This window comes from Carassius auratus, unplaced genomic scaffold (genome assembly GCF_003368295.1).
Source record: "Carassius auratus strain Wakin unplaced genomic scaffold, ASM336829v1 scaf_tig00011088, whole genome shotgun sequence".
NCBI lineage: Eukaryota > Metazoa > Chordata > Actinopteri > Cypriniformes > Cyprinidae > Carassius > Carassius auratus.
This window is the reverse complement of record NW_020524168.1, coordinates 65,478-80,494: the sequence shown is the minus strand read 5'-3', so window position 1 is coordinate 80,494 and position 15,017 is coordinate 65,478. Positions and strand designations below refer to the sequence as shown.

The window sequence follows — 15,017 nt, the reverse complement described above, 5'->3', positions numbered from 1 at the left end:
TCAGCCAAGTATGGTAACCCATACTCAGAATTCGTGCTCTGCATTTAACCCATGCAAAGTGCACACACACACACAGCAGTGAACACACACACACACACACACACACACACACTGTGAACACACACCCAGAGCAGTGGGCAGCCATTTATGCCAGGGGAGCAGTTGGGGGTTCAGTGCCTTGTTCAAGGGCACCTAAGTCGTGGTATTGCCTGCCCGAGATTCAAACCCACAACCTTAGGATTAGGAGTCAAACTCTCTAACCAGTAGGCCACGAAATCCCCTAATTAAAATGTTTAAAAAAAAAAAAAAAAAAAAAAAAAAAAAAAAAAAAGTCAGTTTTACACTTTTTTTTTTTTTTTTTTTTTATAAGATGAAAAATTACAGTATTTAACATTAAGTCCTATTCGATTTTTCAGCTTTTAGTCAACTTGAAAAGTTTTTACTGCAGTATTTTTACAATCTTTTACCATTTAAAATAACGATTTTGTTTTTTTACAGTGCATGCTATATTCATAATATGAAAGATACTTTCTAAATGACAGAGGCGTCAGTCACGTCTGGCAGCTGATGATCATGTTATATGAATGCCAAAAAAAACAAAAACAAAACAAACAAACAAACAACACTTTCTGAACTCTTCCAGACTTGACGAGCGAAAGTAAATTCTTATCCCTGTCTGCAGAGGCGCAGTGTAGATGCCCTGGCTTTCTTAATATTTCATACTCTGATTACACTTCAAATCACCCTGTAAATCCTCTTAAGGCATGCAGAATTGTTCAGCGTGTGTATGTGTGTGAGGGAGAAAATGAGTGAGAGAAAAAATAAAGATAAAGAGAGAGACAGAGAGAGGTTAGGTACTTATAAACCCTAAAGGCTTGCTTATCTTTCCAGCACATGCATCTTTGTGTCTCTCGTGCATGTCAGTTTTCTATTTTTTAATGCAGCAAAGACAAAGTAAGCTGCACAAGATGCTGTGACAGTGAAAAGACTTTCCCTGAACCGGCTGATGCAATTCACAGCTCTGAGGATATTCCTGTGCAACAACAAAAAGACCCGATGGAAACCAACAACTACAAAATAAATCATTATAGTCATTATTTATACACTCCGTCAAATCACTGCAAGTAAAAACAATACTGCCAATGCAAATTAACCAATAAGCACAACATTTTGGTGCAAATAACTTAAAGACACATGACATGACACAAGAGCTTGAGGAACTCAGCAGAATTTCCCCTGATCGAACACAAGAAAGGAACAAAGGATGTTGCATCATCTGAATATTGATTTTGACTGGTCGGTTTGGTAAAGGTGTTTGTGCTATCAGCCTCTAAAATTTCTGAAGTGCAATCTGTTCATAAGTGATATTTGCCTTCATTTGCTTTGATATATTTTTGTTTTCGTCACATCTCGTTCATGCATGCTCATCACTGAACTGATGTCTCATTTAGAAAATACATTAACATTCGGGAAAGGAAACAAAACTAAAAACGAAGGACAGTTGTTATGTCAAAAAAAAAAAAAAAAAAAGAAATGAAATGAAATGACACTGTCGAAATAAACATAATCCCACTGGAATATCAATGCTAAACAGATTACGATATGAATGAATGGATGAATGAATGAATAAATGAATACGATTAGGTTACAACAGAACTAATTTGAGACTTTAACCAGATAAAATATTGAATTGCAGTTAAATGTATACACTACAGAAATAAACTATGGAATACTACCATTGTAAAATCCTTATTCTCATATGTTTGTGTACCTGGTGCCTCTACAGTGTTGCAGAGGTCAGTGTCACAGCATTGGGGATTCAAGATGGTTTTGTTTTGTCTAGAATTACTGCTGTCAGTAACAGACAGCATCTTCTTACTGCTACATAATGCAATGCCATCTATAAAAAGACAATTAAAAACTATATGAAAAAATCTTAAACTTTTTTCATAAGCTTGTAATGCTTACTGTTGTATATGGTGACAGAGCCACACTTAAGAGGACATTTTCTTAGGTTTTGTTTGCATTGTTGAGATGAATTGTGTTAGTAGTTGCACTGGTAACATCTCAGTGCAAGAACTGAAAGATAAAGACAAAATGCATTTGTTTAATGCATATATATATATATATATATATATATATATATATACACTCTAAAAAACACTGGGTTAAAAACAACCCAAATTGGGTTGTTTTTAACACAACTGCTGGGTAAATATAGGACAGAACCCATATGGGGTTAAACTAACCCAAGAAGTTGGGTTATTAATTTTAACCCAGCAAATGGGTTGTTTTTTCTACCCAAAAATTGGTTATTTTTACAAAAATAATGGGTTAATTTGATTTCATAAATGGGTTATATTTTCAAAGGAATTTTTATTCCTTTTAACATTAAATATACCACATAATAAACAAACAGGACAACATTGTATTATCTTTATTTTTCTTTCAGCATATTACACTTTTTACACTTTACCTCAACCAAAAATTCAAGAGATCATACAAAACTAAAAAAATAAAATTCCATTTATAAACAGTATTTAAAACAATTTCTTTCATTTTTATGGTTTGACTCTGAAACTTTTCTAAACTGTAAATGTTTAGAAAAAAACATTTGAATTCATAAACTCCAAAGAACCACAAGGTTTAGTAATACATTTAAAAAATAATTCATATTATTTTTAATTCATATGCTCATGAAATTCATGAACTCCAAAAAACCTCAAGTTTTTTTTTAAATATACAAATAAATACTTATTTTTAAATAATCCATATGCTTTACCTCAAGAACTGTTTGTTACAAAGCACATTTGTTTTAAGTCTACATTATGGACCTGTTGTTTTAAGTCCACAAAATGAACACAAAAATAAATCTATGAAATACAACGTATTGGCAGTAAAAGATTTCTACATAAAAATGTAATTGATAATCATCAGTACGCATAAAGTAATACTCTTCCTCAAACAATAAAACAGTTGTTTATACAAAAAAAATATAACAAAAATCTCATGTGCAAATAAAACTTAAACTAAAATGCTACCTCGTGTTCTTGAACCACTGTTTGTTCAAAGAACCTCTTATAATCTACTTGCAAGAATGTAGTGCCCAGTGCAAAAATTTCACTGTTGGGGATTCACTTCCCTCCAACTCAAAAATATTATGAATAAACTCCCTAATATAGAAACAATGTTTCGGTTAGTTTACATCAAAAACATAAAACGATTTGAAACATACATTTACTGTCCCAATGAAGTGAAGTGAAAGTAATGTGATATTCAGCCAAGTATGGTGACCCATACTCAGAATTCACGCTCTGCATTTAACCCATCCGAAGTGCACACACACACAGCAGTGAACACACACACAAACACTGTGAACACACACCCGGAGCAGTGGGCAGCCATTTATGCTGCGGCACCCGGGGAGCAGTTGGGGGTTCGATGCCTTGCTCAAGGGCACCTAAGTCGTGGTATTGAAGGTGGAAGAGAGCACTATACATTCACTCCTCTCACCTACAATTCCTGTCGGCCCGAGACTCGAACACACAACCCTTAAATTGTGAGTCCAACTCTCTAACCATTAGGCCACGACTTCCCCTTAAACAATAGTTCTTTGTTCCAAAGCTTCTCCTGCGAGGATGACAAATGCCCGCGACGCAATGTGTCCATTTTCAAGTTACAGGACATAAGGGTAAGGTCTTGATGCTTCAGCCTTCTGGAGGTACTCCACCATATTTGTTTCAACCTAAAGGACAGATAATGCAAATGAATAAAGGTGAAACAGAATGGGAGTGTCAGGGGTGTGGGTATGGGTGGTGGGTTGGGGATTCATTCGAAACTGTTTATTCAATCAAGCAGTCTTTAGAAACAGTAGGTCTTGTATAGCCAGAGCTTTGGATGAGGCAAAATACCTGAAAATTATTACAGCTTGATCTGGCCCACTTTGATAGAGCCACTGACAGGGATGCAAAGCAAGTCAAAAGAGTTTTGGTAACACTTGTAATACTTTAATTTTACTTTAATTTAACACTTTTAATTTCTACATTTTATATTCTGCCCTACAAAAGCAAAAGACCTTAACTTGCTAGAGTGTGAAACTGAAAAAAAAATTTGCCAGTAAGATGTTTTAGTAATGAAAATTATCTACAGAAAAAAAAATTGTGAGCTCAGACTTATTTATCCAAGATACATTATAAATTAAATTACAAAGTTCTTATGGAGCATATCTTGTCAACATGTTACTATATATAAGACTGGAATAACGATGTTGGACATTCAGCTTTGACCACAAAAAAAAAAATTTGTTCTTAATATATTCAAATAGCAAATATTAATTTATTGTAACAATATTTAACAACATTACTATTTTTGCTGTATTTGGATCAAATAAATGCCTTTGTAAGCAGAAGAGACTTAATTTAAAAACATTTAAAAACTCATACCGATCCCAAACTTTTGAATGGTAGTGTATTCAACCTGGTGAAGTCATTAAATGATTGAAGTAAATTTCTGTAAAGTCGTACTTACAGGCTGAATGTCAATGAAAGCTTTTTTGCTTTCATCAATGCTGGGTCGGACTGTTTTTCTGCCAATTTTGTAGGGTGGAGGTAGAAGCAAAACAGGTAACAGCTTTAGTGCAAGATTTCCCTTTGCATCTGTAGGAAAATAATATTACATTCATCAACACTAGTAAAAACAGTAGCGAGTTGTCATTGAGAATATAAGGCCAGATTTACTAAACAGGTCAAATTAGCGTGAGTCCAAAATCCCATAAAAGTGTAGACTGAAGTGTAAAGTTGTGCTGTTGATCCACTGACAATATGCAAATAAAAAAAACAGACACATAATGACCAACATATCCTACCAAGAGCAGCATAAATTAAAAGCATTGTTATAACATATTTGTCTGGCATTCTAAATAAATTAGATGAGAGGAGAAAATGCTGCATTTTCTAGCAGCAATTATTTGCCAAGCACAAAAATGGGTTAAAATATATAAACTACCACAAATATGCAGTAATGTTAGTTGCAAAAAAAATGTGCCCAATTTTTCATCACTGCATTTCTTTAGTAATCCTGACAGTACTATGGTGCAAGCTATTAGTAAATCTGGCCCATAATATCAAAATATTGTAGAAACATTTTAACCTTCTTTCATTTCTTCAGCTGTACATGAAAGCTTTGCTTCTCGCTCACAAAAAGCAAGATCCTGTCAGTATACCAGCCATTTTTCAAACAGTTTTGGGGCTTCATCTTAATGTAAAATGTGAAAGTCCTGTGCAATCTAAAAGCAAAAATTACAAAAAAAAAAACTTCTCAAAAAAGACTTAATATAACTCATGTTACCATATGACAAAGACATTATGTTAACATACCATGCCTGAGGTAGTTAGCCGAGGAAACTCATGGAGGACCTCAAACATATTTTTCAGATGTACTGTTCCACCTGGCTGATGGGCTGTGTGTTGTTTCTCAGCCATTGTTTAATTTCCTCAGCTCTCTCTTCAGAAACGGTTGATTCTACTGGACAAAGAAATAACAATGCTGTTAATCAAATAGAGGCTTATGAACATTTTTTACATGTAAAAGGATTAGTTTCCATAAAAACAGAAATACTCTTCAGAGCTTTTCAACACTTTAACTAGTAAATCCTGGATGTTTCTAAACTCCATGCAAACTGATTCCTGAATTATACTGCTTAACATTTCACTTTGCTCATAATTTGCTCACAAGTCGTTCCAAACCAGTAAGACCTCCGTTCATCTTCGGAAGACAGTTTCACGGTCTCACGGGTTTGGAACAACATGAGGGTGACTTATTAATGACATAATTTTGATTATTGGGTGAATTAACGTTAACCCTTTAACTAAACGGGTATAACCACAATAACGTTACCGGATCTTTTTAATAATAGTAACAGCTGTTTTTTATGGTTTATGGTCATTTTATTATGATCAATGTATGGCAATCATTCAAATTAGATGAGATAAAAGTGTCACCTCCAGCGAAAGGCTGTGGATTTGCCACCACGGACAGTCAAGAGCAGGTCTGAGGGGAAAAAACAATATATTTTAGTCCAAGATTAATTGACACTTACCTGGATTTCAAATAATAATACATTTATTAAATGAATAAATGATTAGAAATTTATTTTTATTGTGAAAAAAAAAAACGAAACACATCAGACAGAAAAAAAATAGGTAACGTTATCTCTGGTGCTCGCAAATGCAGGATGCTTTATGATCTATCATATAACGTTAAGTGATATTTTAAAATCAGAATGGGACATTTTTGCCAATCGGTAACGATTCAATGATAAAAAAAGACCAATACAAACTTTATTTCACCAGAAAGAAAAGGCTGAAGTCAGTTTGTTTTTAAAATATTTTCTCCTGTAACGATCCAAAATATGCCCGCGACAGATGACCCAAAAATTGGGTTGTTTTGACTTAGCACTGCATGCAGTAAGATGGAGGATGGGCAAGGTAAGGAATGGACGTTTACATCACATTGATCTCGTGGCATTGAAATTAATTGACTTAATGGACTTTGAAGTAAATTATGTCATTTAACAGTTAAGAAGAAACGTAAGACTTTGACAAAAGGGTCTTTTAACACATAAAAACTGAAGAAAACGTATTTACTATCCAGCAGGCATTACCAGCAAACCAAAACGAGCGAATCTGGCGGTGCATTTAATGTCATGTAAACGTGACTGTTGTCGCACATTTCTTTGCCTTTTTATCGCTCGTTCGCTCATTATTATGTTATGTGTGTAAATATGTTTAAAAATACATGTCAAATGTATAAATATATTGATACGAACCTTATTTCTCCAAATATTACAGCGTGTGTGGCATCCACCTCCACCTCGAATTCAGTCAGCCCGCGCTGCGCTGATCCTGCGCGGAGTTGATTTGACCCAATGAGCTGGGTTATTGCGTCCGAGTGGGGGAGGGGGTGCATTGATTCAGCTCTCAGTGAAAACGACCCAGAAAATAACCCAGCGGTTGGGTTACATAGAACTACCCAAAAACTACCCAAGACTGAGAAAATAACCCAAAAAATTTACCCAAATGGCTCAACCCAGCACTTGGGTAGAAAAAATAACCCAGGATTTTTTAGTGTGTATATATATATATATATATATATATATATATATATATATATATATATTAATATAATTACATTTTAAATAAAATAAAATAACACTTTTAAAGTTCAAAAGTTGTGTTATAAATATAGAATAATAATTACATAATTATACTGAAATCTGAAATCTATTCAATATTTTTGCAATTCAAATTAGAAAAATTTGTAAGAAGAGCAAGAAAAAGAATATTCAAATGGATTCAGGTCAGAATCAGAGCATCAGTTCACTTAAAGGGGGGGTGAAATGCTCGTTTTCACTCAATATCCTGTTAATCTTGAGTACCTATTGAGTAGTACTGCATCCTTCATAACTCCAAAAAGTCTTTAGTTTTTATTATATTCATAAGAGAAAGATAGTCTGTACCGATTTTTCCCGGAAAAACACGAGTGGCTAGAGACGTGACGTGTGGGCGGAGCTAAAGAATCACAAGTGCCAGTAGGCTTTTGAGTTGAGCGTGTCTGGAAGCTGTGACACCGTGAGGACAAAACCAACCAAAACAAACCATGGCTAACAGTCAGATTCAGCATATATTTATGATCCAGAATCAGATCCAGAGGCTGAAATTGAACAAGAGCAGCATCAGCAAAGGCGGTATGCTATGTGGTATTTACTGAAACTGTATATATTTGCTTAGCGGTTTTGGAAAATGACTAAGTTCCACTTTGTCATCTTTTTTTTTTAAGCTGTACATGTGGAAAGTGCAGTTTGATGACAACATCGCATGTTGTTTACTTGATGTGCTTACACGCTGATAGCTAAGTTAATAACACTTAAGCAGTTTTACTCACCGCATGCGGTTCCAACACACGATCGTGACCCTTTTTCGTTGGGACTGCATTATCCTTAAGAAATAAACGATGTGCAAATCCGTCGTCAAACTGGGCCTTGTTTGTAAAACAAGCATCTTCGAAATGCAGGAAACAAACACAAACACTTGCACAACTCCCTTGATGCTCTGTAAAAATAAACTCCATCCACTGGTCCCTTAATGCTGTTTCTCTTTTGGTAATCTGTGCAGGGTTGTCTTGCCCTGGCAACCAAAAACACACTCCTTTTGTGACATTTCGCTCTGCTCTGCTCTGATCAGTGAAGTCTGTTGTGCTCTCAGTGCTCTGCTATACGGGAGCGCGTGCTCTTCCGGCAGAAGTGCCCTCATGACCCATATAAGGAAATTCCGCTCCATCTAACGTCACACAGAGCCATACTCGAAAAAAACTTTCCGAAACTTGTGACAAACCGGAAGTAGTATTTTTGGAACAGAAATACTCCTTCAAACGTACAACTTAATTTTTGAAACTTTGTCCATGTTTAGCATGGGAATCCAACTCTTTAACAGTGTAAAAAACTCAGTATGCATGAAATAGCATTTCACCCCCCCTTTAAAAAGAGACCTTTTAGAAAAGTGTCTCTAGTTTTATTGCTGCTTTTGAACTTTTATGCACATTCAGATTTTGACTGATATCCCAGTCTGAAAGCTTTAAGTCAAGGTGTTGCATAATGATTAAGATAAGATTAATTAAGCAAATTTGCCTTTCAAAACAGCTGGAAATCAGATGTTTTATCGAGTTCTTTATTGTCCCTAGATGCATAGCACATTGCAGATCATGTCAAAGACACTGTACCATAAACTTTTTCACTGGTCATTATTATATTATTATAAACCTTATTTTGCATAATGTAGCCTTACTCTTAAAATTACTGTGAGATGATATCTTCATCACAGAATGCAAATATCAAGATATCTGCTGCTACTGTCGGGGAAGAAGGTTCATGTGGGATTTAAGTTCCTCACACCGAATGTCTCTGAATCCCGCAAGCTGCCATACATTTCAGATCCACAACTTTCACTTTAATATGCTTTTATCACAAAACAAACTTGTATCCCTTTTTATCACGCAAACTAAAACAAAAATGGGTAAATGGTGCCATCTTGTGGGCGAACATTTAAATACGAAAAACAACAACAAATGAGAACTTATGAACAATGAAGAAAACAGAAAATATTACGACGTTTATTGTTCGTTTTTCTTTGTTAAAAGTCTTGCTGGGAACTGTCGATTAAGCGGAGGATTTAACGTTTATTAACGGATTGAGGTAATAAAATATTTCATTTCAAATCAATAATTTATTTCGATCAAACACTTGATGTAGGCTGAATGTAGCCTAGGCTAAATTGACTACTAAATTAAACATGGCATTTAGAAAGGCTACCATGTCTTTTTGTTATGACCATTATATCAGATGTTTTTAAAACACGAGATTATTATAATAAAATAATATTTAAAAATAAATAAAAATAAAACAAAATTCAAAAATCTTTATTTTTTCCCCCCAATTAATTAATTAATTATTTTTTTTATTTTTTACTAACCATCCGAACGAGCCGATTGGCTCAGATTAGTCAAGTTCATCATTCTGCTCATACCTGGTTTAAAACAGGTCACAGATTTCACAGAATGACGTTTAAAGATATCCTGACACATTTATTCAACACAAAGATTATGCTAAAGTATGGAAGTTCTAAGCGGCCATGCATTATAATATTTTTTCTTCTTGTTTTCTCGTTATAACGACTTAATTTTCTCGTTATAACGACTTCATTTTCTCGTTTTCTCGACATAACGAAGTTCGTTTCCTCGTTATAACGACTTCATTTTCTCTAAGAAGTTACAAAACTGCTCCAGCAGGTGGCACTATAGACCTGAATATAACTGATGGGGCGTTGTAAACTATCCACTTTACTGAATGCGGACCTTCCTCATGATCGCTATAATTTGTGAAGTCTTCATTACTGACATTTAATGAATTCATAAATGTTAAATGCTTGTATGGGATTAGAATCCCGCCAAATGTATTGCAGTCACAGATCGAAAAATAATAAGCATAAATTAAAAAAATAAAAACACGTGTAAAATAATAACGCACAAAACCGAAAAACAAATGAATTTTTTTTCAACGCGGTGATGGATCTAAAAATAATAAGTGTGAATCAAAAATGTAAACACATTTAAAATTATATTGCACAAAACTGAAACATGTGTTAAAAAAAAATCCAAATCGCAAACAAAATCAGGTTTCCTGCTCACGTGTTATTTTTTTGTGTGCTTGTGGTCTTTCCCCCTTTGCTCTGGTTTCCACGTTCTGCGCTTGCGTTTCTAAAAGTTGCAGTTAGAGTTTCATGTAAATCAGGGCGGGCTTCAGTGTCACTATTGGCCAACAAGTTCTAGATTGACAGCTTCTCCTCTAGCCAATCAGTCCAAGGGGGAGTTGACGTCACTCCAATGCGACTCATGGCTGCTGTGAGAGGATGGATAACCAGCGTCAGCAGGCAAATGCCAGACAATCTCAGGTAATTAGCCATAAATATTTTGTTAGTGGGTGACAGAAACATTCCCTTTGTGTGTTATCATATTCTCTCCAAATTCAATGTAGTCTGAGTAGGTCGATATCTAGCCTGTTAACACGTGTCTTGTTTGTTTGGCTTAGTAAGCAATACTTTATATTTTAGGCAGTAGGCCTAACGTTACACGATAACGATATTTAATGCTCATCTGATCAGTAAAGCCGGTTCTGTAATCAGCGGTAGATCTCCATCACCTGAACGCTTTCACATGGAGCAGTATTTACTACACAGAGCCGTTATGCTGCTCCATGTGAAAGTGTGCAGGTGATGGAGATCTACCGCTGATTACAGAACCTGGCTTTACTGATCAGATGAGCATTAAATATCACGTGCTTTTTTTTTTCGTGCAGGCAGTATTTAAGTCTATGACTGAATATCTTAAAATGCACGATTTTGCTATCTGTAACGGTGTAGCCTCGAGATCATAGATTCCATTAAGATTATTATGATTTTATGCATTGATCCTAACTCACTGGGATAGCAAATTGTTACCTTATTTAGGGACTATTCCACTATAGTGCAAAGAAATCAGTATCTAATTATCTATCTTCATCACATCAATAAAGCAGTTCCAATAGCTTTGAGAAGTATGGCTGCTAACCGTTTATATTAGAAATAGAGGACAGAACATCAGTAAGAATGCCAACTAAATGCTAGAAATGTAGGCCTATATACAGTGGATTCATAAAGTGGTCAGAAACATTTTTCCCTCATTTGTCACAGTCTTTAGTTAAAAATGTTCACATATATTTAACCTCACCAATATATGATTAGTACCCTACTGTGATTAATTGATAATAGTTTTTTTTATCTTTAGCAAATGTAAAACCCTAAATAATACCACCTTTACATAAGTACAAAGACCTTTCAGTATAATATATATATATATATATATATATATATAGTCCGCTCTGCTGTATACCAATCAAACAATGACAACATTATCAAGAGTGAAGCGTTCTGAATATATTCTGAATGCATAATATAAAGGTTTTCTCATTATGCTCGCATTAACTCTTAATGTAAACTTTGTGTTTAGCAGACCGAATACCTGGATGTGCTTAGTGCAGCACAGAGCCTCATCTCTGTGCTAACACAGACTCTTAATCAGAGTCCTGTAACACCACGTCCTCAAGTTCAAGTGCAGGGTCAGGGGCAGCAGGCAGTCTTACCAGAAAGACAGACAAATACCACCATTGATCAGGACATGGCCAGGTGCATGTTGTTGGCCAAACAGTGCATGGATAACCAATCTAATAGTTAAAATGTTTTATTTGCAGGCACTCTGTCATTTACATAGTTAAACCCCTACACTATTAGATTTGACATTTTTTTAAGTTAAACAAACTTCGTTTTTTTATTACTGTATACCTACAGACATTCATTTTATAAAAAAAAAAAATATATAAATGATAAAATTTTTCTTTTCTTGTAGGGCCTTTCCAAGCATGTTCCGAAGACATGCAATCTGCGGGAAAAAAAGAATAAATGTAGCATCCAGAACACATACCAAGAATGCAAAAGCATTTAAACCTTTTGATTTAAATGTATATCTTTTGGATAAAAATTCTGAGACTACCCCTTCACCTGCACACGAGCTCAAGCTTGTTCAAGCAGGGTTTGGCAAAAGGACAATCTCAATTACAATGGACATAACACATTCAGAGGTATGTTAGTGTATTTGTCTTTTTGTACAACTGGAAAAAGTACATTTATAGTAGAGTCATAAGTACAGGAAATAGAATAAAAAATTCTAATTTAGTGAGTTTCTTTGCATTTCACAATAGCTTTCCAGCATACTGTATGAAGCATTCCCGAAAATGGAGGGTCTGAGTGGAGGATGGATGCTTTATAAGGCTACTGGTGACTTTATATTTTTATTACCACTTGAGTCAGTATGTTTTGGGTTATAAAAACATTTGTCATGTTAATTTTGTCTTTGTTTATAGGGGGGAGTGGTACAAGACGGCTGAATGTTATTCCTCCAGACTCGGAAGGTTACACTGGATCCCAGATTAAATCTGCCTCCGCATCTGGAAAGACAATGCTGTATGTAGTTCCTCTACAAGAGGAGCTGGACCTTAATCCTCTCCCTAATGATGCCAGAGAATTCAAAAAAATGCCAAAGGCTACTTGCCAAATGTGCAACAAAAGCATGCCCCTGCAAGTGTTGGCTCTCCACATTCAGGTTTGCAAGTCAAGTGATTCCGCATCCTCAAATGAAGAGGTAATGGATTGATGCTTTCTAATTAGTTTAGTACCCAAAAAGATTATTTTTATTTTGAATAATGTAACATTCCATATTGATTTATTATACAGACCTACAAAAGGATAAATGATTTTAGTTTATGTCAACAAATTGCTAATCACATACTTATGATGAAGTACTTTGTATGATACAGTTTTTATTTATTTGTTTTTGGAGCAGACAGAAGTTCAGTTCGTCTCAGAAAGCAATTTGGATGAGATAACACAAGAAAATTTTCTATCTGAGGTAATGTGGCATTAAAATTCTCCAGCCCTAATCAAAATTTTCTCTAATCCACGTTACTATTATATCGTTTAACATGTTCTTGTTTGTAGTCTGTTTTACCATGCCCAATATGTCAACTGAAGTTTCCTGTGGACAGTCTTGAACTACATGCCAGCCTGTGTGGAGAACAAAATCTTTGTGAGTAACACAAACTTTAGGAAACATAGTTCTAGGAAACAAATGTGTTATAAATCAACCCCAAGTGCTTTAATGTCACATGTTCCACTGTAAAATGAAACCGTATTCTCTTTCCAATTACAGTGGAGTCTCCAGATCACAGTTCTTTTATGCGCAATGATGATTCTGGTATTGCTGATGATACAACAGGCAATTCAAGCTCTCCACAAGTATTATGGTAAAATGTTCATATAGTACAGTCTAAAAAGTTAAATAAAGTGTAAATGTAAATGTTCACCATCTCATCATCTCCTGCTACAGTCTAGATGATCTTCTGGAGCTGCTTGCTGGCCGAGTTAATGCAGAAAATCAATTCCGCATTTGTGTTTCACGGGACAATCTCCTAGAGAGGGGGCTCAAGCAGTGGCAAAGACAAAAAAAAGGAAACCCAGCCAACCAGCTAAAAATAACCTTTATTGGGGAAGCTGGAGTCGACTCTGGTGCTTTAAGAAAGGAGTTTCTTACAGGCAAGTTAAGAATAATAAAAGTGGAAAAGCTGTACCAAAAATAAATAAAAATTTATCTGTGTAATTCACACTCTGCTTTTTCTCAATGTTATTCAAAGAAATGATCAGTGGCATTGAAAAACGCCTCTTCTTGGGTCAGAGAGCAAAGAGTCCACAGTACTCCAACAGTGACCTTGACAATGGTCTCTTCAGGTTTGTGTTGTTGAAGCTCAATTTTTTTTATTACATGTGTAAAGGCAATTACTGAGTGCTTTTTAAAACCTCACTTTGAAATAATAGGACTGCTGGCGAGATCTTTGCTGTCAGTCTAGCTCAAGGTGGCCCAGCCCCATGTTTTATGAGGGAGTGGTGCTACTTTTACCTCACCACTGGGGAAGTTGATGTCAGCAGAATTTGCAAGGATGATGTAGATGATGTTGAATACTCCCTATTGATCACAAAGGTAACTTCACTCTGAATACTGCCTAATAGCTGCCAGCAGTATATTACATTGTTGGTTTGCATATTACCACAAAGTAATCACATTGAGTTAATTTGTCATCCTGTTTGTCACTGACTGTTTTTCTTAAGGTTGAAGAGGCAACTGATCTGACTGAATTTACAGATGAAATTATCAGCTGTGGATACACAGGAGCACTCAACATAGAACAAAAAGATGCCGTAATTAGGTAAATATGGAAAATACTTTGCCTTTTAAGCAGACTGTGTTATGAAGGATAGAATTTGGAAGACTGTGTAATGTTACATTTAGTCAAATTAAATTTTACTTATTAACCATAACTGTTTAACTTACATCTTGAAACAAACTTATGCTGTATTACTAGATCTACAGTTTTTCTAATTTGTTACTTTTGTTTTTCTCCACAAGAGCAATTGTTCTCCATGCAACATTCGAGTTATACCAATGCTTGGAGACTTGCGCAAAGGCCTTCAGCTGTATGGATTGCTGGACATACTCAAGGAGCATCCAAGTCTTTGCAAGAGTCTGTTTGTTCCTGGGCAGGACTGTACAGTAAGTTAAATGTTTGTAACAACATTGTTTTTTTTAAGGAAACATCAATTTGCTGTTCTACTGACAATTTGTTATTTTCCAGCCAGATGCAGACTATATTCTCAGCAATGTTGCTCCTGAAATGAGTGAGAGAGGAACTTCAAGGGCTTCGGTAGAGAGTAAAATCATAAACTACTTTCAGGACTTCCTTCAAGAAATTGAATGTGGAGGTGGGCTTTACGTTGTATTGTACTTTATTATCAATGGGATTGTTTACCCAAAATTAAAATTCA

General features: G+C 35.2%; 1 long non-coding RNA gene across 2 annotated transcripts; it reads right to left on the bottom strand.

The window, feature by feature from the left end:
• Positions 1–3,370: 3,370 nt before the first annotated feature.
• Positions 3,371–7,126, bottom strand: LOC113072953 (uncharacterized). Of its 2 annotated transcripts, none has more exons than XR_003280414.1 (6): positions 6,827–7,126; positions 6,000–6,048; positions 5,376–5,523; positions 5,149–5,284; positions 4,528–4,655; positions 3,371–3,745 (listed from the first exon to the last, which is right to left on the bottom strand). It is a non-coding gene; the product is annotated as an uncharacterized LOC113072953 (long non-coding RNA). The 2 variants fall into 2 exon arrangements; XR_003280415.1 differs by having other exon boundaries at positions 5,376–5,520.
• Positions 7,127–15,017: the final 7,891 nt, after the last annotated feature.